We start from the raw sequence: 25,818 nt of genomic DNA on the forward strand, positions 1-25,818 counted from the left end.
CTCAAACCATCCCTAAATCATAGAAATATAGAGAGAAAGTTGCAATGGTTAAAGGTGATTACAAACTAAATTTGAGTTTAGATTTTGAATTTGATTGTCAAAAAAAAAAAAAAAAAAGAAGAAGAAGGAGAGAGAGAGAGAGAGAAGGAAATATGAAAGGAAAAAATATTTTACATTTCAATTTTTTAAAGATTTTTTATCTTCGAAAGGTCTTCCTCTAAATTCAAGATCCAAGAAAATATAAGCATTTGAGAGGCATAGGCACCCAAACAATTGCCTCTTTTCTTGGTCTGATGGATTTGGATCCTAACACTCTCCACATGTTGAAAAAAGACAAATATTCTCTCCAATTCCTATTCTAGAGAAAGATATATATACAAAATCAAAATCAAAATCACCATAGAAAAATTAACAATGATAATAACAACCTATGACAGATTTGATTTAATCAAAAGCATATCTAGAAATTCAAAAAAAAAAAATTGATATTATAAAAAAATAGAACAATTATGAAACTAACGAATCAAGCCAGTAGCATAAACTGGAAATTCCTCACAAAATCTCCTATTTTTATTCCCAGTAAATGCCAAGTGATCAACCTCGAACAAATCCGAGCTTGAATCACTAGTCGCATCGTCATAGTCGTCTTCGTTGCCACTAGCATTTTTATTTCTGAGCACCATAGCATTCTTTGCATACCCTTTCAAAATCTCTCTCGCGGCCGCTGCCTCTTCAATTTTCCGACTCTTTTCCACAAGAACTTGCCGGCGGTTTAGCTCTTCCATCCCATACGTGCCGGAACTGTTATGGCCACAAGAACGACCATTTTCGTCCACGATCACGCTCGCCGGATTGAATGTTACATTGTTGGGTTTCCCCTCCGAATTCATTGAGGTTTTATATAAACATGACCTGAAATATGAAGATGGTCATGAACGCGTAGATGCTTGAGTTGATGATGAGCTTGAGTTCTTCGTCTTCTTGGAATTTCTAGTGAACAGAGAGTTTAAAAAGCTCAATTTTGAATTGCTGAAACTTTTTAAAACTCTCAATTTTGACTTCATCAAAACCATCTTCATTCTTCAAATTCCCCATTTTCTCCGAAACATGAGTAGTCTTCACTGGCTTTGGCCTCTTTGTGGTGAAACAAGAAGTCCTCGATTTCTCGTTCTCGAGGAGACATGCTCGGCGGAGGCTCGCCATGTCCTCGTCCATGACAATACTGCCATGACTCTGTTTCTTGACGACTCTATCATTGTAAAACTTTAATTCGTGGCATTTCTCGTTCTCGCCATCAAGGAACGGCAGATTTCGTCGAGAATACTGGAAGCGAATGATGGGTACATATAGGTGTTTTTGTGCATGTCCATTATAGGAAGAAAAGAGAGACAAGACTAGTATATGATGAACTGAGTGAAGAAGCAAAGAACAAGAGAAAAAGAGTTGGGGGATTGGTGTTTTGTGGAGAAAGTTTGTAGGGAGAGAGAGAAGCATAAGCAGAAGATGCCACGTGAGTAAGATGAAGAGAATTGTGAAGAGAGTCTGGTTTTATAAAGAGAATTGTTGTACAAAAAAAAAAAAAAAGGCGAGGCGAGGCGAGGCGAGGCGAGGCAAGGGAATTGTGGATGGGGCGTCCCAGATTGAAACCAAAGCCAGTTTGGCATTTTCAGTGCAAAATCACCGGTTACTATTTCATAATAAAAAAATATTACTATTTTACAATAAAAAAAAATATTACTATATTACTATATTTTCTCCCACTGATTTTTATTTTCTTTAAAAAAAATTTAAAAAAAAAATTCTTACTATATTACTATATTATTCATACCATATATAACTATTCTCAAATTTTTAAAATTCATGATAAAAATTAGGAACCTTTAAAATATTTTTATTTAATTACACATTTAATTTTGTCTGTACATTTTTTTTTTCTTTTTTGATTTGTTTTGTACACTCATATGTACTAATATATATGCCTAAATTATAAATTTTTTATCTATCTATATGTTATATAAGCAAAAGGAGGTTGTCGTGAGGAATATTGTGGGAGCTCCAAAACCTCAAAATAAATTTGTAAATTTATTGAATTAAAAAATAAGTTTAAATTGGCTAATCATTAAAGTAATATTTTTTAAAATATTAATAATTCCATAATTTATAGTTTTCAAAATGAAAGATAAAAAAATATTCCATATCTCTCCAACCTAATTATCTCTCACTGATTTTTATTTCCTTTAAAAAAAATTAAAACTTGTTTCTTACTATATTACTATATTTTTCATACCATGTATAACTGCTCTCAAATTTTTAAAATTCATGATAAAATTAGGAACTTCCAAATATTTTGATTTAATTTATGAAAGGTCAAAGGGTGAGTTTATGCCTAAATTATAAATTTTTTTATCTATATATATAGATATTATATAAGCAAAAAGAGGTTTTCGTGAGAAATATTGTGGGAGTTCTAAAATCTCATAATAAATTTGTAAATTTAATGAATTAAAGGATAAATTTAAATTGGCTAATCCATTAAAGTAATAGTTTTCAAAATATTAATATAATTTATAGTTTTTGAAATGAAAGATAAAAAAATATTCCATATCTCTCCAACCTAATCATCTCCCACTGATTTTTATTTCCTTTAAAAAAATTAAAACTTTTTTCTTATTATATTACTATATTATTCATACCATATATAACTACTCTCAAATTTTAAAAATTCATAATAAAAATTAAGAATCTTCCAAATATTTTGATTTAATTTGTGGAAGGTCAAAGGGTGAGTTTATGGTGCATTCACAGGAGTGATAATAGACCAAAAATATTGGAAACAAAATAGTAATGTAAAATCTTATGATATTTCTTAGTAGTGCCTCCAGCTCATAAAAAAGATTTCGAGTTTCGAACGTTTTGACCAGATTCATTTTAGTGTGACTTGCTAATACACCAAGTTTAAATTTACATAATAAATTCATATTTTAAATATTTCTTTTTAATATTTTTTTCTAAGTATAATTTATGAATGATTTTTAGATTGAGAGAATATTGAGTAGAGCTTATTATGGTTATTCATGTTTGATTCTATGAACCTTGTGCATAGAATGAGACGATTCTGGTTAATTGCCAGTTAGGTACCAACTATATATATGCATTGATAATAGTTAATTCTTGCTTGTTTTTTCAAGTTAAAGTTGTTTACAATAATGTTATAAAGGTAATGTTACACCATTTGTAATTTATGAATTAGAGCCATGATTTCGACCCCCAGTACGGTGGCACCCCAGCACTCCATCTCCACGTGGGGGGCTGGCAATGGTGGAAAAAAAAAAAAAAAAAAAGTTTTTGATCAATGGGAGGAGACCCCAGCACCCCCACTGGGGGTCCAACTCATTTTCGTTATGAATTAATTCAATCATGTGAGAGTCATAATTATTAAAAGAAAATGAGTTATAAACAAATACCAGATAAGGTATAAACCTAGAAATGAGTCATATAACTATTTAAAGGGAGAGATTTTGTTGTTTAATTATTACCAACTTCCACAATCAGTATTTAAATAGAAAGACTGTGATAGGCATACAATTGGCAATTCCAGATCACCTCAGATTTTTTTTTTTTTTTTTAAAAAGACATTTACACACAAGTTTTAATTTGTGAACTTATACTCCATTAAGTCCTAATTAAGATTTTTTTGACATTCAAGTCCCATTAAATTTTTAGTAATCTAAGTTTATCATTTATGATTGTCTATAAAAGCATATAATAATTTGACATTTATTTTGATTTTAAAAACTTTAAAACATCAACTTTTAAATTTAAAAAAAAAAACTATAAAAAAAATATGTTCAAAAAAATAATAATAATAATTTTTTTTTGAATTATTTTTTGTGCAAAACTAAAAATTTGTGTCTATAAAGGACCTTGATGATGGAACATTGATGTGCAAAACTGAAAAGAAAAAAAAATTAAATGAAAAAATTGATAATGTTATCAATTTTAAAATTGGAAATGTGACGCTCCAAATTTTTGAAACATTAAAGAAAATTAAATAAACAAAATGACTTAATAAATCAAAATATTTATGATAAAAATTGGGAACCTTCAAAATATTTTGATTTAATTACACACATTTAATTTCTGTTGTACACTTTTTTTTTTTTTTTTTGATTTGTTTTGTACCCTCGTGAGGAATATTGTGGGAGCTCCAAAACCTCATAATAATTTGTAAATTTATTGAATTAAAAAACAAATTTAAATTGGCTAATCCATTAAGTAATATAGTTTTCAAAATATTAATAATTCTATAATTTATAGTTCTCAAAAGGAAAGATAAAAAAATATTTCATATCTCTCCAAGCTAATCATCTCCCATTGATTTTTATTTCTTTTAAAAAAAAAATTAAAACTTGTTTCTTACTATATTACTATTTTGCTTACTTTTTTCTTACTATATTACTATAATATTTATATCATATATAACTATTCTCAAAATTTTAAAATCCATGATAAAAATTAGGAACCTTCCAAATATTTTGATTTAATTTATGAAAGGTCAAAGGGTGAGTTTATGGTGCATTCACAAGAGTGATTATAGACCAAAAACATTGGAAATAAGAAAATAATGTAAAATCTCTCAAGATTGTATTTATGATGTCATTTCTTAGTAGTGCCTCATGCTCACAAAAGTATTTCGAATTTAAAATGTTTTGACCAGATTCATTTTAGTATGATTTACTAATACACCAAGTTTACAATAATATTATAAAGGTAACGTTATACCATATGTAATTTATGACATAATTCAATCACATGAGAGTCATAACTATTAAAAAAATGAGTTATAAACAAATATCACATAAGGTATAAACCTAGATATGAATCATAACTATTTAAAGAGAGAGATTTTGTTGTTTAATTATTACCAACTTCCACAATTAGTATTTAAATAGAAAAACTGTGATAGGCATACAATTGGCAATTCCAAATCACCTTAGATTTTATTTTTTTATTAAGTTTTGTTCTTCAAATTTTAATGAAAATTCAAACAAATTTGTCCTTAGTGGGAGCGCCTTACTTGCACACTCAACAACATCAAGTTAGTTATTTTGTTTGATTCAAACTTCAAAATGTCATAAATTTTGATTGTGTATATTCTTTTTAATTAAAACTAAAAATTTTAGAATCTACTTATCATGATATAAAATCAAAATGAATTATGAAATTATGCATATAAAAAAACTAATCAGTGTGTTTAGTTTCAGTTTTCTAAATTCAGTTTTTTGAAAATTGAGTTTCTTGTTTTTCATATTTTTTTTGTTTTCAGTGAATATTTTTAAAATTTCACGCAATTTTTTTACTATTTTTGTTGCACCTTATTTAGATGTATCTAAATAGTAAAATATTAAAATATTTTTGAAAAAATATTTTTAAAAATTAATAAATAAACAAAAATACGAAAAATGTATTGAATTTTTATATTTTTTTGTATTTTTGGTATCTAGTGAATTTTTTAAATATTTTTTTTCATAAAAATTATACTTTTTAAGTGTATTTATGTTAGGTGTATCTAAAAAAATTTTAAAATTTGATTAAAATATTAAAAAATTCATTGAAAATAAAAAAAAAAACTAAGGAAAATAAAAAAGTAAAATTTTTTTAAAAGTGTTTTCTAGAAACCAAAACCAAACAAACTGAATAAATTTAGTAGTTTATGAAGTAAATTTCTTAGTCTTCTAATCTGTGAAATTTCAAATATAATAGTTATTCAAACTGAAAAGATGTAAAATTATATATTGTCTTTTGTGGAAGCCGAATAATGTCCATTTGGAAGACTTTGATCGACATCCGCTAAAGTAATTTGGCCTTGACCAGGGACATAAAGCTGAATAAACGAGTCGGCCTTATAAAGAGCTAAACAAGAGCTGACACTTAATAGGAAAGCTGAATAGGTAACTACGTGCGAGATCAAGAGTGGGCCCGACCCTCAGGCCCAAAGGTAATATAAAAATGGAGGAATATCAACTAAAGCATGTATGTGAGAATAGGTGACACAACTTGAAATAGAAGTAAACTAGAGAGAACACTGACTTGTCCGTCAGAGTTCTAATTCCGGCATTCCCGACCGGAGTGTTCATCCCTTTTTCAGGTAATGATCAAATGATCAGGGACGTCAGACTGAATTCAGGAGTATTTCCAAACCACCTCTCTACAATTGGTGCCGTCTGTGGGAATACTCAAGTATGTTCATGGCAAGCATAATAGATGATCCTTCGCTCGTTGTTGACAATGTTACACCAAGAGATGATGTTACTCCAAGAAACATGCTTGGACCATAGAATATCGCCGCAAGACGGGCCCTGAATTTCAACTCAGTAGCTCAAACCTCACCCTCAACCTCAATGCAGGAGACTATACAAACGATCATGGATCAACCGAAACGAAATGAGAAATGCCTTGAAGATATGGTGGCTGGTAACGAGCGTTTACGTAAAGAATTGGCCTTGAAGGTAGCCAAATCCCAATAGACCGCATGTCTTGATCGGGGTCGATCCCCAGGAAAAAAGGGCGATCGACGACGTAGACTTCAGAAACACGGTAATGGCAGCGACTCTGACTCACCATCCCAGGAGCTAGCTCATCCGAAGGGAGTCCGTACGTAAGGCACAGGCGAGGGAAAGAAAGTGATGATTCAGATGAAGAAGACAGGCAGGACCCTTTCGTACGATAGATTGCAAGGGTTGTGCTGCTTAAAAAGTTCAAAGCACCACCGTTCACCCTGTATGACGGAAAATCGGATCCCATCGACCATATTCGTCATTACAAACAAGCGATGACATTGCATGCTGATAACAAAGCCCTCATGTGTCGAATGTTTCCAAGTAGCCTGGGACCGTTGGCCATCAGATGGTACTATAAACTGGAGTCGGCGTCAATAAAAAGCTTTCACCAACTCCAAAAACCCTTCAAGGCAAGATTCATTACCAACGAAATTCAACCAAAGCAAGTCAACTCTCTCTGGGCAATGCAAATTAAACCAGAAGAAACTCTCTATGAGTATTATGCGCGATATTTGAAATGTTTCAACCTAGTGGATGATGCCTGCAATGACTCCATAGCCATTACCGCCTTTAAGATGGGATTACATCATGATAGTCCTCTACGCAATTCATTGACCAGACGGCCTCCCAAAACATTTTGGGCGTTAATGAAAAAAGTAGAAGAATATTGTAAGGTGGAAGACGATGCCCTGCGGATCAAAGCTGAATAGAAAGTTGTTAAGACGACTCCATCTGGCCTCATTCAACCGATAACATCGTGCCGTCAAGGAGCCCCGAACCGCGGAATCGGGCCAAACGAGACAAAATGAAATTTCACAATTTTTAAATAGAATCTATGAATATTTTAGAAATTGAGAATTTTGAAAATAATATTTATCTATTTTTGTGTCTGTAAAAATAAAAAATTTCATTCAATTTTTTATTTTTTTTTTGTGGGTGCATAAATTGTGAAATTTCATCATTTCAATATAGAAAATTGTGAAAAATTATGTAATTGAAAATTTTCTCTTTTTTTTTTCAAAATTTTATATTGAACATAGCTTTGTTGTTTGATAGATATTCTTGGATAGGTTTCAAAATTATAAAATTTATGAAGAAAAAATGTTATAAAATTTTGAAACAAAAGAAATAATTATGTAAAACATTATTTAGGTTCTTTAAGTTTATGTGTGTATTTCACATTTTTAGAAGATTAGAGTATTTCAATCAAACTGTGATGCATGACATTTATAGAATATTTTTCTTATATAAATTTTTTAGCTTAGTAACCTATAGTTTCATAATATAGGAGTTTAATCCAACAGTGACTCATAACATTTAACAAGTTAATAATTCTTTTGCGTAATATATATTCCAGTAATACTATACTTTCATGTTGTGGGAGTTGTAAAACAATAAGTCTAGGTATCGCGGAAATTATTTCATAAAATCCATCTCAAAACTTTATTGATCAACTAACTCTATTGATCCTAGATTCACTACAAGAAATTGCACTTTTGGCGACTACTTTTGGCGACGACATCAATTTTTCATAGCCAAAACTATATTTTTGGCGACGCAATGATCAATTTCGTTGGTAAAAGTAGACGTTTACCGTCGCAATTTACTACCGTCGCTAAAAATGCATAACATTCACTAGATGCCAAAATTATTAGTTGGTGCCAAATTTTCAAAAATTTTAGCTACGAGGCTTATTTTTTAGCAACACAATAAGCGTTGCTATTAGTGTGCTTACTTTTGGCGATGACAAGTTGGTGTAGGCAAAGAGTTAAACATTTAGCGACGATAACATTATTCGTCGGTAAAAAATTTGCTGAAATGAGGTGATTTGGTGAATTGTGTTTTTATTATAACTTTTTAAAAAGTTTTAAATATTATAGTTATTAAATTGTAAAATTAAAGTGATCATCGAATTAGATCACAAAATTAAAGTGAGTTTATCCTTTTAGGTTTTATACACTGCTTCTAAAAGAAGTATCAGCAGTGTTTTTTTGCATGCACATCAACTTTAGGTGATTTCATATCAATGTTATTAGTTTGTAATAGTGGTGCCTGAGGGATGCCTCTTGTAAATCCGTGAATCTTATAAAAACATATAAATTATTTTCAATTATTTTTGTCGGTAAATGTGTTGCCAGAAGTTTATTTTTGCCCACTCATTGGGTTGCTAGAAGCGTATTTTTTGTCAATGCCAATTTGTCATTACCAAAAGTAAAGTTTTATCGACAAACAAATCGTTGGCAAATGGTAACATTTACCGACGCAAATGTGTTGCCAAAAGTTTACTTTTGCCCACTCATATTGTGTTGCTAGAAGTGTATGTTTTGCCAATGCTAATTTATCGTTGCCAAAAGTAAAGCTTTATCGACAAACAAATCGTCGGCAAATGGCAGCATTTACCAATGTAAATGTGTCGCCAAAAGTTTACTTTTGCCGACACATATTTTGTTACTAAAAGTATATTTTTTGCCCATACAAATTTGCGTTGGGAAAGTGTCACACAATCATCATATTTGAATTACTTTTACCTACGCAGGTAAATTGCGGACGATGGATGAAGGCTTTTATCGACGACTATGTTTGTCGCTAAAGGCATTACTTTTACCAATGCAATGACAATTTCGTCGGCAAAAACTTTTGCCGACTCACTTTTGCCTACGGGTTGGCAACGTACCTTTGTGTGTCGGCAAAACTCTTTGCCGACGAATTTTGTCTTTTAGCAACATATTTTGTTGCGTTGCGAAAAATGCAATTTATTGTAGTGATTGTGTCAATCAGCCGGTCAATTAATCATTGCACAATTTCGTGTCAAATTTGATGATCTTAACATTGTTAGTTATCTCGTTCAAAAAAAAAAATGTCTGTTATAAAATATAAAATAAAAAAACTTTTTATTTCCTTGGAAAATTTGATGAAAATTTAAAATTTTTTGGTATTTATGGTATTTGATTTAAGAATTATTTTGTTTTGATGATAAGACATAATTAATAAAATTGTTTAGTGAGAATGACTAATTATGACGACAATGGCATGTGAAAAATCGCTAGAAGTTGTTGACGACAATGGTCGGTAATAGTGGTGGTGATGATATGGACAGATAGGCATGGTGGACAAATAGAAAATGACATGTGAAAAAATAAGTGATGTAAATAGATGAGTGAATAATAAATCAATATACAAATAAATAAATATGACATAATATTTTAAATTATTATTTTTCATTTGTTTCTAAAAGAAAAGACCTTGAGATTATTAATCATAAAAGTTTAAAATGAAATTAATGGGAAATTTTACTATGCACACCCTTGGAAGGGTGTACCATATTATGCATCCTTAATCTTTTTTAGTTATGACAATATGTTAATTATGACTCATAAAATTTTTAATTATGCCTCATGTGGTGTTTGGTTATAACTTTTTTTTTTTTTTAGTTATGACTCAAAAAGTATGAAATTATATCATTTTCTTCCTTTATTATAAGTTACATATGTACACACTTTAAAAGTGTGTACTATAGTCTTTTTCATAATAATCGCTTGCACTCTTTCTTTTCTTTAAAATAAAAGATGAATTAGTGGTTGGCATACACCATACATGTGCAATTAAAAAAAATAAAAAATAATAACAATAAAGAAATTAATATCATAATATGTTAGTTGCTTAAATGGTAAGTATGTTTTTAGTGAAATCTAAGATTCTTGAGTTCAAACTTTGTTTTTAGACACCAAATTCAATACTCACATATATAATAGTATAAATAGATAGAAGATAAAAGGATAACAAAGCACAAAATATTACTATATTAATATATTACTTACCTTGCTTTTAGACACCAAATTCAGTACTCACATATATAATAGTATAAATAGATGGAAGATAAAAGGACAACAAAGCACAAAATATTACTATATTACTATAAAAAAATATTACTATATTACTATATTATTATTGAAAAATGATTGAGACCACTAATTAGTGATAGCACTAATGATGTGGCAATGGGCCCCACCCACTGCCACAGTATTGCTATGCCTTTTTTTTTTTTTTAAGTATGTGCCAACTCACTAGTGATACTTTAGAGCACCACTTTTAGTAGTATGTATCATTGCCCATTATTATATTACTATAAAAAAAATGTTACTATATTACTATAAAAAATATTACAATATTACTATATTATTATATTACTATAAAAAAAATATTGCTATATTATTTTATTACTATAAAAAAATATTACTATATTACTATATTTTCTCCCATTGATTTTTATTTTCTTTAAAAAAATTAAATTTTTTTCTTACTATATTACTATATTATTCATACCATATATAACTATCAACAATGATTCATCTCTTTAATTTGAGAGTTCTAATTGAGCACTAATGAGATTGAAATTTTTTTTTTTTAAAAAAAAAAAAAAAAAAAGCCAAAACATCACATCAATAGATGGGACCCACTCCCTAGAGCTCTTTTAGAGCTCCCAAATATTTTTGGGTAACTATTCTCAAATTTTTAAAAGGAAAATGGTTGAGACCACTAATTAGTGATAGCACTAATGATGTGGCAGTGGGTCCCACCCACTGCCACAGTGTTGTTGTGCCTTGTTGTTTTTTTTTCTTTTTGAATAATGCTTGGGACCCCTTTTGGGGGTCACCCCCTCACCCCCCTTTGCCACGTGGCAGGGGGTGATTGGTGGAGCAGGAAAAAAAAGAAAAAGAAAAAGAAAAGATAACCAATGAGAGAGAGAGGGGGTCAAAGGGGGTGAGGGGAAAAGGGGGGATGAATCATTACTCTTTTTTTTTTTTAGAGTGTGTGCCAACTCACTAGTGGTGCTTTAGAGCACCACTTTTAGTGGTATGTATCATTGTCGTTTTTAAAATTTATGATAAAAATTAGAAATCTTCAAAATATTTTTTATTTAATTACACACATTTAATTTCTTTTGTACATTTTTTGAGGCGCAAATTTGTCATGAATCTTTTTTTTTTTTTTTTCTGTGTTCGTTTGGTTTAAGGTTTTTTTTTTTTTTTTTTTTAAGGGAAGGGTGGTTATGTGTATCCTAAATCCTAAATCCTAAAATCACAAACCCAAAATCTTAACCCCTAAATTCTAAATCCTAAAAACTAAACTAAACCTCTTAAACTCTAAACCCTAAAACTCTAAACCTTAAAATCTTAAACCTCTTAAATCCTAAACCCACCCTTACACATAATCATCCTTAAAAAAAAAAAAAAAAAAAAAAAAAAAAAAAACTGGAGGTATTCGAGGCCTCAATCTTTTTCCCTTTTTCTATTAGGCCACGTTGATATCATTAGTGTGTAACTACGGGTACCACCAGCTATATGAGCATTGCATTTTTATATTCTTGGGAATGTTTGAATGGTATTAAAAGGGGATTTATGTTGGATTTATGGGATTGTTAATTTAATATTTAATCGTAAGATAAGGAGTAGTGATTGGAGGTGAGCAATATGTGGGTTCCATCAAATAGTTGAATTAAGTGTTTTGTTTTATATGGTGATAAACTTTGAATAATTTTAATACAGTTATGGAGGATTAAAGAAAAATATTTTGTTGCTTAATTGTTACCAACTTCCGCAATCAATATTTAAGTAGGAAATTTTTGATGGGCATACAATTAACAATTTTAGATCACCTTAGATTTTATTTTCTTAATAAGGTTTGTTCTTCAAATTTTAATGAAAATTCAGATAATTTGTCTTTAGTGGGAGGGCTTAGTTGTTCACTAAATAACATCAAGTTAATTATTTCCTTTGATTCAAACTTCAAAATGTCATAATTTTACATTATGTATAATTTTTTTTAAATAAAATTAAATTTTTAGAATCTACTTATCAAGATACAAAATCAAAATGGATTATGAAATTATGCATATAAAAAAATTACAAAAATTTAGCAATTTTTGAAGTAAATTTCGCAATTTTTGAAGTAAATTTCTTAGTTTTCTAAAATTGTTAAATTTCATAGTTTGTCTGAGAAATGTAAAAGTTCAAATGTAATAGTTTTTCAAACTGAAAATTTGTAAAATTTTATTTTTTTGTGTCTGAGTAACTACGATATTTTACAATTTTTGAATAGAATTTGTGAATTTTTTAGAAATTGAGAATTTTGAAAAATATAATATTTATCTATTTTTTTGTTTGTAAAAATAAAAGTTTTCTTTTTTTTTTTTGGGTGCATAAAATGTGAATTTCACGGTTTCTATATAGAAAATTGTGAAAAATTATATAATTGAAAAATTTTTCTCTTTTTTTTTGTCAAAATTTTATGTTGAATATAACTTTGCTGTTTGATAGACATTCCTGAATAGGTTTCAAAATTATAAAATTTATGAAGAACAGATGTTATTAAATTTTAAATTTTGAAACAAAAGAAATAATTATATAACACATTACCCAGGTTTTTTAGGTTTATGTGCATCTCACATTTTAGAAAATTAGAGTCTTTTGATCAAATATTAAGTAATTTTTTTTTATTTAGCTTAGTAAATTATAATTTCATAATAGAGGAGTTTAATCTAGCAGTGACACATAACACTTAACCAATTAAGAAATCTTTTGTGTAATTTATATTCTACTATACTTTCATGTTGTGTGGAAGTTGTAAAATAATAAGTCTAGTTGTCAGGAAAATTATTTTACAAAATTTGTCTCAAAACTTTACCGATCAACCAACTTTGTTAATTCTAAGCTATGTGTCACGACCAAAACCCGTCCCTATGGGTTTAGTATCGTAACCGGCCAGTAATCCGTGATTACCAAAGGCCTGCTTAACGATAATGGCAGTAATACAGAGTAAGAGGTTGGCGGAAGCCAAACAGTAAATAAAAGATGTCCAATGAGCTGTGAAAACCTGAATGTAACAAGACTTTCCAAAACATATTTACATTCATAACCAAAAACATACATACATACATACAGGTTAGGGACCTAATCCCTATACCGTAACTGTACAGTAAGAACTTATTCAGTCGATACAAAACAGAGACAAAAAGGAGGAAATCTACAACACCCCAAAACAACCTTAGCTTGAACGGATTCGGAACCTCAAAGTGAGGCACAAAGGTTGGCTTGACAAAACAAGAGCTTAACTCGACAATCCTAGCTCCGGTCCGATGCCTGGACACCTACATATAAATATAAACAGTGAGTTAAAGCCCAGTGAATAACATATGCGTAAAGAGGTTAAGAATGAATATCATTTCCGTAATTAAAACAGTCAATTGCATTTGTAGATCAATTATTCAATCAGTAGCTCATATTTCATGCCATAGCAGTCATTTAGAAACCATAGTAGTCATATGTGGTACATCCAATAGCAAAACAGTACAGTAGGTCTTAATAGACCGAACAGTCAGTTGATGGCCATCTAAACAGTAAACAGTAGTAGTTCCAAATCTTGGAACTGACAGAGATCTCTGTAACAGTAGCAGTACAATAACAGTGACAGTAAGTTGCTATGGATGCCACGAGTACAGTTCATAAAATAGGACAAACATTCATTCAGTAAATAATGCCATTTCAGAAAGCAGTATAGTCAATCGTTCAGAAATAGTTATAATTGAACGTATCTTTACAACATTGTTACTCACAGAGTGCTGGGCTACAGGCAAGCTAATGAGCGTCCTCGGATGCCAACCTTACAGTTGCAGAACGAACACACACTCGGGATTAATAACTTAGCCCCTATCTTGACTTGGTGTGGTTCTAAAACATTATCCTCATTAAGATGCCTTAAACTTGACCTAGGAATGCCTAGGATGAAATGAGGATGAAAAAATGTACTTTAAAACACTTTTCAAAATTTGTTGAAACAGGGGTCCACGCTCGAACGTGGCTTTCTACGTTCGAGCGGACATGCAGACACTGAATCTCCGCTCGAGCGTGACTTCCTTCGCTCGAGCGGGCTACAAACTCATGAAAAGTACTGGTTGCATGATATTCACGCTCGACAGACGTTCGACCTCCGCTCGAGTATGAGACTCAGACCCTCGCTCGAGCGTGAATTCTCTCGCTCAAGCGAACTGCAAAACACAAGAACTTCTGGGCATATGCATTTCACGCTCGAGCGTGACTTTCTATGCTTGAGCGGAAGTGCATGTACTCAGAGTGTACGCTCGAGCGTGAAGTCCTCCGCTAGAGCGTGGATCCAAAATCTGAAATTTTCAGATTGATCCTCAACCACAAAACTCAACCTTTAAAGCTTTAAACTCGATTCCTTTGGACTAATTTTCTGGAAAACACTTAAAAACTCATACTACAACATGTTTCAAAGATCAATTTATGAAATCAAGCCCAAAGGTAAGCCAATTGACACCAATTTCAAAGAAACCTGAAGAATAATGCAAGAACACAACATGCATGAGCTCCTATGAATTCCAATGCTCTAAAACATGATCAAATGCAAGTTTGAGCTCAAAATCATGGTGAATTCATGGACTATAACTAAAATATGAACATGCATGTGGAAATTCTCATGTAATTGATCCCAAAACTCAATGATATGGACATGCATGCACACTTTGCTACTCAATTCAACTCTTTGAGCTACTTCTAGACTCTAATCACCAATTTACCATGAACCATGCAAGAAACAATTTAAATTCACAATTAAGAGGAAGAACTCCCTACCTTAAGTCTTGAATTCTAGGTGTAGGAGCCTAATTTCTCAAGTCCTTCAAATTCTCCTAAGTTCCAAGAGAAACTTTGTTGAATCAACTCTTTTCTTCCAACTCTCTCTCTCTCTCTCGGTTTGGTCTAGAAGATGGCTGAAGAGTGGTGTCAAACATGTGAGTAATGGGAATTAAAACAATGGTTTTTGAGGGAGCCCACTCAAGGGCAATTGTGTAATAACCTAGGTTCAATTAATCTAGCATTATTTATCCTAATTTAATCATTCCAAAATAAATTTTAATTAAACCTACTATAAAATCACATAAATCCTAATTAGCATATAACACTAAGCAATTTCTGATTCGATCGCCGATAAGGCTTTCAATTCCCAATTCGAAATTAAAACATGAACAGATCATTAAGTGACAAACAGATAGAAATGCTATTAAAGCAACATACTCATGCAATCAGTTCAGAATTTTCAGCTTAATCAATTATTTATCATGCTTTAACACAGTTTAGCACTAATCAGAGGTGAGGGTTGTCACACTATGTCAATCAATTGGTCATTTGATTAGAACATGCATTCGTGACAAATTTGATAATCTTAACATTGTTGGTTATAAAAAATCAATAAATAATTCTCTTTATTTCCTTGGAAAAATTGGTGAAAATTTCAAATTTTTTGATATGTATGGCATTAGGTTCAAGAATTATCTTGCTTCTATGATATGGACATAATTAATGAAATTGTTTGATGAGATGGACTAATTATTATTTCGAAGGATTTTTTTTATTATTTTGAAGGATTTTTTTTATTATTTGAACTCTACTACCGTTAGACTATCAGATCACAGTCGAAAAAATCACTAATAATGATCGATGACAACGAAGGTGTAGACGCGCCCTCGGGCCTCACTACAGTTCGGACTCAATTTGTGTCACAGTCCTGTATCTAATCTCGCGGAGTGCAATACAAGACCGATGAATCATCAAAGAGTCGAAATCCGGCAAATCGTTTTTGAAAACAGATTTTTTGAAAGAAGTGCCAAACATGGACTGATTTGCCAGATACAGAGTCGCCACCTAAATATTTATTTTGGGGGAATTTAGGAAACCCTGACTCGTTGCCTAAGGCCACGTGTCCGTCATCACCAAAGTTGCCTCGGCTCAGGAACTTGGGTACGATTGGGGAAGGTCACTTCGTGAGCACCCCCGCTCGCCCGATCAAAGATCGGCCTCTACTAACCACGATATCAAGTTTTGAAACATTATGTGCTCTTATTCCGGTTATTAGCCTAGATTTATTATGTGATGCACACAGCATACAAGTATAGACTTGATCGCCTGAATTGAAACAAAACATTTCATGTTTGTTTTTTAAAGTGGTTTGCTACTCGCAAGTAGGCTTAAAATGCGGATTTTGCCATCCTCGGGTGGGCTTAGAAAACATGATTTTGCCACTATCTAGTGGGCTTAAAACTCACAGTCAATGGATTATTCCAATTCAGATAGCCCAATCTTCACCCACAGGCATTCAGGCAGATATATCACATAAGCAATTAGCCTCATGGTAAGCATGCTATCATGGCAGTCACTCACACACATGCAAGGATGCTAAAGCATAAACACTTACTGAGTACTCCAAGCCAAAACAGAAGCTATGTTAGAAATCCATGTATGATCCTAACCGTACAGAAATGCCTAATGCAACACATGCAAAAATGCAACTACAATAGGCTCGACTATTCTAAACATGGCATATGAAATGCAACGGATAACATGTATTCAACTCGGAATTGAAATACAATGCAGTTAGTATGATGCGCTGAGCCCAGTGCATGCAAGACAGATGAATGAATGCAAACATGTTATCATACTGTATACTAATTGAAACATGCCCTAAACTAACCATCATAAGCTGGTAAATAAAAGGGAGAAAGACGTGGGGTTGGAAGACATACATCACACGCACGCACACTTATTACAGTTATGCCCTCGCTCGGAGGGTCCGAATAAATAATATTCAGTCTGAATAAATAGTACAGTCCGAATAAATAGTATAGTCCGAATAAATACAAAATCCTAATTAATTATCAAATTGATCGAGAAAAATAGGTAAATTAGCACGCAAATCCATGGACCGCCTCAGCTCTGTTCCGAATAATGAATGATGCATGCTTGAGTTGCCTTGCGCGGAAATCCATTGCGATGTCTCGGTTTGCCTCTGTTTGCAATTGTTCTCGAAATATTGTGCAAAGCTCCAGAAGGCTGCTGATTTCTGATTTGCTGCAACAGAGAGCAACAAAGGGGCATGGTAAAATATTTTCACATGTGTATGCATGACTACTCTTTAGGGAGTGTAGTCCTCGATCCTCGTGCCACCAATCACGCATATCGATGCATAATGGCCGAAGAGTCAAATTGCACGACCCAATATGAGGTGAATACACATGAGAACACAACAAGACCTAAACTCCACCATGGGTAATCCGGAGTGTCGGCAACTGGGAATTGAGACACGTTTCGTCACTTTGAGTACAAAACGCGCCCCGTTTCCCGTGTTTGGGCTAACTCCTACCGCAAACACAATGTAAATGAGATGGCATACACAATGCGACTAACATACAACCTAGCATACGCAATGCTATGAAATGGCATACACAATGCACGATGCAACATGACATACACAATGCTCTAACATACAACCTAGTATGCGCAATGCTATGAAATGGCATACACAATGCATAATGGACTTACACCAACATGAGTGGACCTCAGCCACACTCACATCAGTAGCCATTAGATGAAAATGAGACAATCGAAATGCGTGCACACATGCACACAAACCGAGGACCGAACCTAAGGCACTACATGCAACTCTAACAAGGCATGGCAAGGCATGAAAGATGGCATACAAACATGTAATTTCCAGCACTGAAACATGATACAAAATGGTCCTGAAACATGCAAACATGGCGCACAATGCAAGGAATAAGCCCTGAAACTCAAAACTAGGCACATGTATTGAACCACAAGTATACAAAGTAAGCATTATTTGATCATGAAGTCTGAAGATAGAGCCAAGGCAATCCAAAAACATGCACATTTCTAGTTTAAAGCATGGCCAAAAGATGCTAACATGATGGACTAAAATAGCATGCAACATTGGCTAGCAAGCATAGTTTACATGGCATGTATATGAAGCATATGAGAACTCACCAAACCAGCCAAAAACTGTGAATAAAACATGCCAAAATATGCCCAAATAATCACTGAAATGCAACCCATGCATGTAAAGATGAGGGGCTTCTTTGGAGGGCCATGCAAGGGGTTGTTAAGAACATACAAGATAGACATGTGGCATAGTGAAACCACCTCTGGAAATGGATTGTGACAGCCCTAAAACTCACCAAATTGGCCCTGAAATGGGTCTAGGAATCATGCAAAGAAAGGCCTCTTTAAAAGGCCTTGAATGGGATTGCTCTACACATGCATAAGGGACATAAAATATGGCAAAATGTGCTCTTGATAGAACTTAGGAAGACCTTAAAACCCACAAAATGAGGCCTGAAACATGACTTCAATGCATGCAAAATAGAGTCCCTTTGGAAGGCCAATCATGCTAGTAAAGAGAATGAGGGGTGAGAGGGTCACCCTCTATGATTTCAAAGCTCAAAACCTCATCAAAGCCACTGAAAATCCACTGGATTTCAGTGGCTAAGAGGCCAAAACAAGGCCAATGCAAATATTCAAATGCATGGCTCAAAGCATGTGGAAATGAAGCATGCAAGGAAGGAGATGATTCCAAATAGAAAAGTGATCTCAAATAAACTTAAAGAGGAGGTCAAAACAAGACTTTTTCCAGTTTATAACAAATCTTGAAAATGTTCACAAGTAAGGCTAAAATAGGATGCGAAAATAGCCCTAAAAGAGAGATTGTGGCAAACAAGGAAGTAGGTAACCTCAAATAGAAAAGTTCCCTTAAACAAAGTTGAATAGGGGCTCAAAATAAAATACTTCACAGTTTAGGTCGAAGCCCAGAAATGCTTGCAAATAGGGCTAGAAATGAAGCAAAATAGGCCTACAAAGAGGGATAAAACACACAAGGGTGTAGGAGGTCTCAAAAAGAAAAGTGTCCTAAATCAATATTCAAGAGGAGCTCAAAATATGACACTTTATAGTTTATGAAAAAGTCCAGAAATACTTGCAAGTAAGGCTAATCAATGGAGCAAAAAAATGCAAGTTTAAAAGAAATAGGCACTTACCCTTGAAGAGCAGCCAAGCTGGAGCTTTTGGACTAAGTTAGTGAGCCTTCAACCCTTGCAAGTCAGTCCCAAAGTGCTGGAACGGATGATGGAGGTGTGGTGCTAAGGGTTGTAGTGCAAAAAGGTCAAGAAAACTAGGGTTTTGGAGCTTGGAAGAGTGAATATGGAGGATTGAGGGTATATGCCTTCACCAAAATTGTTCAACCCCCTGATATGAAGCCAAGCCTCTCCTTTATAGAGGAGAGGCTTCAAAATATCCCAAAGGGACCCCAAGTATCCTCCATGCACGTGTATGGAGGATGCACCAAATGGCCTCCAGCTGGCACAGCTAGATTATACTCAAAGAGAGCAAAAAGCAGGAAGCAGGCCGGCCAGTTCAAGTGGTCTGCCGGCCACTCCCCCTGGTCGGCCGACCAGGGGTCAAAAGGGTCAACAAAAATTTCTGGCCGGCCACCCCAAAAAGGAGGCCTCCCAGATTAGTGCAACACAGTTGTGTAGTGAAAAACCAGAAAAAATGACCCAAGAGAGAGAAAAGCTAGCTTTTAAGCAAGGTTCAAAAGGGTCAAGATGAATTACTGGTCGGCCTACCCATATTGGTGGCCTCCCAGATGAGCACAACACAATGGTGGTATGAAAAGCCATAAAATGTGGCTCAAAAGTGAGAAAAACCAGCTTTCTGTCAGAAAAATCGGCTTTTGGAGAGAGAAAATGAGAAAACTGGTTTTTCAAGGAAAAAGGTGGCCTCCCACCATCCTACCACCTCCCTAACAATGAAAATAGGGTCTCTACCAAAAAAGGACCAAGATGGATGCAAAATGAAGGTTCGGGGGCCAAAACGCGCGGTTCAGGGCCCCGAAAACAGGCTGTTAGGCACCGGAAGTGGCGTATGACCACGAAGGTTATCTCTCGGGCCACAGTGTTCCTCTAAAGGGAGGAAACAAGGTGTGTGCCAAAAATCGGAGCAAACGGAGGTAGTTTAGCGGTCCCAAACCGAGGCACACGGCCGACGGCTCCGAAAATTGAAAACTGGGCTCCAAACGGGAAAAATGGCCTACAACCACGAAACGTAGCCTACGGCCACTGAGAGATGGTCTACGAGACCTCTCCCTCCCTTCAGGAAGAGAAAGCAGGACCTAGTTCGCAAACCGAGGCAAAGCACGAAAGAGCCCCGAAGTCCGAAGGCAAGGCTCACAGCCGAGACTCTGAAATCTCAGAACGAGCACAATATGCAACATCACCGAATGCTCAGTTGGTGACGTCTGAGTCTTAAGGTCAGTCAAAAATGGGATGTCTACAGTTGCCCCTCTTTGACAGAACTCAGAAGTTGTAATTGACAGGAGTAAATGTCAAAGCCCAGAGACGACCCATTTTTGACAAGGCCGAAGACTTAGACAAACAAGCAAGATAACAAAGATGTGCCCGCAGACAGGGGCAAAATGCAAAAAGATATGCACAAAGTCGGACGCAACTCATGATCATGCAAAGCAGCAAGCTGTAATGAAGTAAGTATTCACAATAGATGCAATAGTTTTAAGCAAGAATGCAAAGCAACAACTACATTTCATGCAGTTTAAGAATGCAGAGAATTATTCAATTCTTGCCACGTCTCACACGGGGAATATACAATACCTGCGCGGTTCGTCTGGTCGCACTAGCTTCAAATGAACCGTACATACAATATCGTGCCTGCAAGAGAGAGAAACTTAACAAGCACAATATAGTTAGCGACATATGTTCAACACTATGTCGAACGTAAACGAACATGGTGCCGATGAGAAAGTGCATTGCAATGCAAGGAGAAACGTGCGTGATAACGCAAGTTAAGCATGGAGGCATGACAATACCAATGAAACGTGCACAAAAATGCAAGTGGTGTGCATGAGAATGCAAGTGACGTGCATAACAATGCAGGATAAGTGCAAACTCGAATGCATATTTGACACAAAACAACGAGCAAAGAAATGCAAGTTTCGACGAGGGCGACTCAATCGCGGCCTCCGGTTTACCTCCCGGAAGGGTCACAACATATTCAAAAAGGATACACCTTGCTCTTGACGAGTAACGATGAAACACGCATCGAAAGCTGGAGTTGAAGTTCCCGCGGAGGGATTTCGCGACGAAAAATGCACTTTCCTTGTACTTTCTCGAGTGCCGGGGACTCCAATCACTACCAAAATTTGCAGGGAGTTCAAAGAGACCTTGGAGACCACCTTGGGAGCACCACTGACCAGGTTTGGAGGCCATTGGAGGTCACCGACCAGGTTTGGTGAAGGGGGGTGGTCGGCCTCGGCCTACCAGAAAAGGTGGTCGGCCGACCACCTAGCCAAAATCCAGGGCAGTTTGGTACTTTCACACTCGGATCTTTAAGTATACTTGGCCAAAGCTCTTTTCCTCACAACTTCAAGTCTGAAATCACCTTCTCCTCCTTCCTAGACCATTTTCTCTCTCAGATCTGCGCTCTATACGTGTTTTCCAACGCCCCACGCAAAGTTGTTTCGCGAAAACTTTCAGTTCTCTTCACTTTGAACCAATTAAATTTTGATTTCGGAGCTTCTTTTCTCATTTTCACCACTTGAGGTAAGTTTGTCTCAACATTTGGAGGATTTTCTCAGGAGTTGACTTTTGTTGACTTTTTCATTTCCCGAGAGTTGACTTTTGTTGACTTTTTCCAAATTTGGCTCATTTTGCTCATTTTTTGTTCCTTTTTGCAGATTCTTCGAAATGTCCGGTCACTTTCCTTAGGGTGGAGGTCCTCCAGGCGCCAGAGATGACCCAGATATTATGGCTCTGCCCCTGAGGGTTCGCCCCTTTATTCCCGAGAGGTATGACCCTCCGATACACATCCTCCCTCAGGCGATTTTTTATCATTTTACGGACTTCGACGATCGAGCCCTCGTAGATTTGCTATTGCGGGAGCCGGAGTCCCATCTCTCTTATCTGGCGCGAGAGGTATGTACCTCACTTTTACGTTTTCCGCAATGTATTATGCATTTTCCGTGCATTTCATGCTTTCGCTATGTTCATCTGCTCATTCTAGCACACAGCTTGTTCTGAACACTTAGTCTACAACACAGTATTCCGTTTGCCTCTTGAACACACAGCCCAATCACTTGAATTTCTAAACACGCAGCCTCTATATTGATTGTGAACGCATAGCACACACTTGTTGAGAGTAGGACACGTAGCCCAATGCTCTTGAAATCTGAACCCACAGCCCAAGTACTTGATGTTGAACACACGATTCAAACTTTGAGGTGAACACACAGCCCACTGATTTTGAAATCTAAACACACAGCCCAAACACTTGATGTTGAACACTTGGCTCAAACTTTGAGGTGAACACACGGCCCACTGATTTTGAAATTTAAACACACAGCCCAAACACTTGATGTTGAACACTTGGCTCAAACTTTGAGGTGAACACACAGCCCACTGATTTTGAAATCTGAACACACAACCCAAACATTTGATGCTGAACTCTCGGCTCAAACTTTGAGGTGAACACACAGCCCACTGATTTTGAAATCTGAACACACAGCCCAAACACTTGATGTTGAACACTCGGCTCAAACTTTGAGGTGAACACACAGCCCACTGATTTTGAAATCTGTACACACAGCCCAAACACTTGATGTTGAACACTCGACTCAAACTTTGAGGTGAACACACAGCCCACTGATTTTGAAATCTGAACACACAGCCCAAACACTTGATGTTGAACACTTGGCTCAAACTTTGAGGTGAACACATATCCCACTGATTTTGAAATCTAAACACACAGCCCAAACATTTGATGTTGAACACTCGGCTCAAACTTTGAGGTGAACACACAGCCCACTAATTTTGAAATCTGAACACACAGCCCAAAAATTTGATGTTGAACACTCGGCTCAAACTTTGAGGTGAACACACAGCCTACATTTGTATTTGCACGCAGCTCATACACTTTCATTCTGAACACACAGCTCATATACTTCATGTTGACCACGCAGCTCACAGCATTGTATCTGATTTGGTTCGCACACAGCTCATATATTTCATGTTGACCACGCAGCTCACAGCATTGTATCTGATTTGGTTCGCACACAACTCATATATTTCATTTGCACGCAGCTTATTCATTTCATTCTGAAACTGAATACATGTATTCACCGTGAATGCAGGTGTCCTCCCGTGTTACACGGGGATATGGCTCTATTGCTGAGAGGGAGTGGTATACAGAGCTCCCAGAGGCTGTTCGCGATTGGGTTGATCTGGCAGGATTCGGGACCTTTTGTACCAGGATATCTCGCTATTTAGCTAGCAGGACATTGATAGGCGCCCTGGTGGAGAGATGGTGGGACACCACCAACTCCTTCCATTTCTCAACTACCGGGGATATGACCATGACCCCATTTGACTTTGCCGTGTTGACGGGCCTTGATGTGGGAGGCTGGGCGATTCCTTACGACGAGGACATGGGCGAGTGGGAGGCTGCCTGGATTTATCTGTTGGGAGCTCGCCCATGTAAACACCCCACTTTTGACCGTCCTCAAGACTTGGACGTCGCCATTGGAACACTTGGTGATTACCCTTGTTCGTGTTCATCTTGAGTTCCCGGAGGTCTCGGTTGCGCGCCTTGCCTCAGGATCTCTCGACTCCACCGTGTTATGTCTGGTTTTGCACCAAACACTTGGGTTTTGCCTTTGAGGGGCAGGGAATGCCTTGTGAGGCATCCCCACGCATCACCGGCCATGGCTTGAGGCCACCGGCCAGTGCTTTTGTGCCATTGGCAATGTATATTGCCGGTCGGCACTCTTTGTTGCCAGTCGGCCTTTCATTTTGCCGAAATGGCAATTTTGAATGGCCGATCACTATTCATCTACTTTTAGTAGATATTTTGTGCCAGCTGTGATAGCTGGCACCTACCTTTTCTTCTCTCCATACACGTGTATGGTGGGATATCTCTCTTGACAAGCTTATTTGACAAGCTTTACAAGAGAGAGCTCTATAAGAGAGAGTCTCCTCTCTTGGATTTAGGGTTAGACAACATTTTTAGAGAGCTTTGATATTAGGGTTAGGAATTTGTATCTATTCCATCTCTATATTTCCCTCTCTAGTTAGTTTAGTGTGTGTCTGGTCTTACTTTTGCACACAAACACCCACTATTACACCTTCTCTTGGTTATTGAGGGCCAAAGGAGTGTCCTTGGAGTTTTGGAGCTGGTTTCAACCTAAAGAGGCTGCTGGAGCTCCATTGTTGAAGAGGGTCTTCAAGGGTAAGAAGCTTGCTCCTTTTTACCCCTTTCTTGCATTGTATTTTTGCCTACCTTACAACTGTTTTTGTGTTTAGTGTATAACATAAAAAAGTTCTTTTTTTAGGCCCTCTAAATAGTTTGTTTAGAGTGTTTTGTGATTTGAGGTTGTTTGACCCCTCTTAAGCCTTGTAAGGCTCCATTTTGTGCCATTTTGAGTGAGCTCCGAGACCTTGGTGTTTGGGCCTCCTCACCACTGAAATCTTGAGGGATTTCAGAGGTGAGGATGGTGCCTTGAGGTCCCAAGAAGGAGAGGGCCACCCCCTCTCCTTGTTGTCCTTAAAAATGACCATTTTTGCCTCTTGAGGGAGCACCTAGCCTAAGTGTATGTTGACCATGCCTTAGTTGATTTTTGTGCTTATTATGTCATAGTATGCCTCTGTTTTTAGTCGGTTTTGGTACACCATGCTCGCTTAGCATACATGCCTTGTAATGTCATTTTGTTGCCTTATCTTGCCTTAGGTTGTAAACCATTATTCTAGCATATTTTAGGCTTAGCTTTGTGAAGCTTTCATGCTTATTTTTCCATGTTTAAGGTCTATCCTTAGCCATTTTGGTCGACCATGGCATGCATTATATAGCCCCTTTGCATTTTTGGTTTGTTAGCCTTAAGTGTATGAGTGTATGGAATGCATCACTTGCTTCGATTTAGTGGGTTGGGATCATTTTCCATGTTATTTCAGTCCCTTTGATATGCTTGTATGCTTGCCTTGGATACCTCTTTAATGCTTTGAAAGCTTTGTTGTATGCTCCATGTTTTGGCCTTTGTGCATGTTTTGAATTTGAGCCGCTTAGATGCCATCTAGGGGGTCCTTTTGCATGGTCTAGGTCTGCCTTGGACCTATTTTAAGCCTTCTTGGCCTTGCGAGGCTTGGTTGGCTTAGCCATGGTTTAAGTCCCCTTTGACTTGCTTTAAATGCTTGGACCATTTGCATGCTAATGTTTGTCTTGTTTAAGTTGGTTTGGCACCTCTTATAGCATGATTTTCAAGGCTTATAATGCATGCCTTATGTCCATGATTATTCCCTTTTAAGTGTGCTTAAAAGTTGTCCTTTGATGCTTAA

At 35.6% G+C, this 25,818-nt stretch overlaps 1 pseudogene; it reads right to left on the minus strand.

The window, feature by feature from the left end:
• Positions 1-436: 436 nt before the first annotated feature.
• LOC145803964 (protein BIG GRAIN 1-like B) lies at positions 437-1,370 on the minus strand (annotated as a pseudogene).
• Between the last annotated feature and the right edge of the window lie 24,448 nt (positions 1,371-25,818).

Source organism: Camellia sinensis, chromosome 12 (genome assembly GCF_055761805.1).
Source record: "Camellia sinensis isolate YWXY chromosome 12, ASM5576180v1, whole genome shotgun sequence".
Taxonomy (NCBI): domain Eukaryota; kingdom Viridiplantae; phylum Streptophyta; class Magnoliopsida; order Ericales; family Theaceae; genus Camellia; species Camellia sinensis.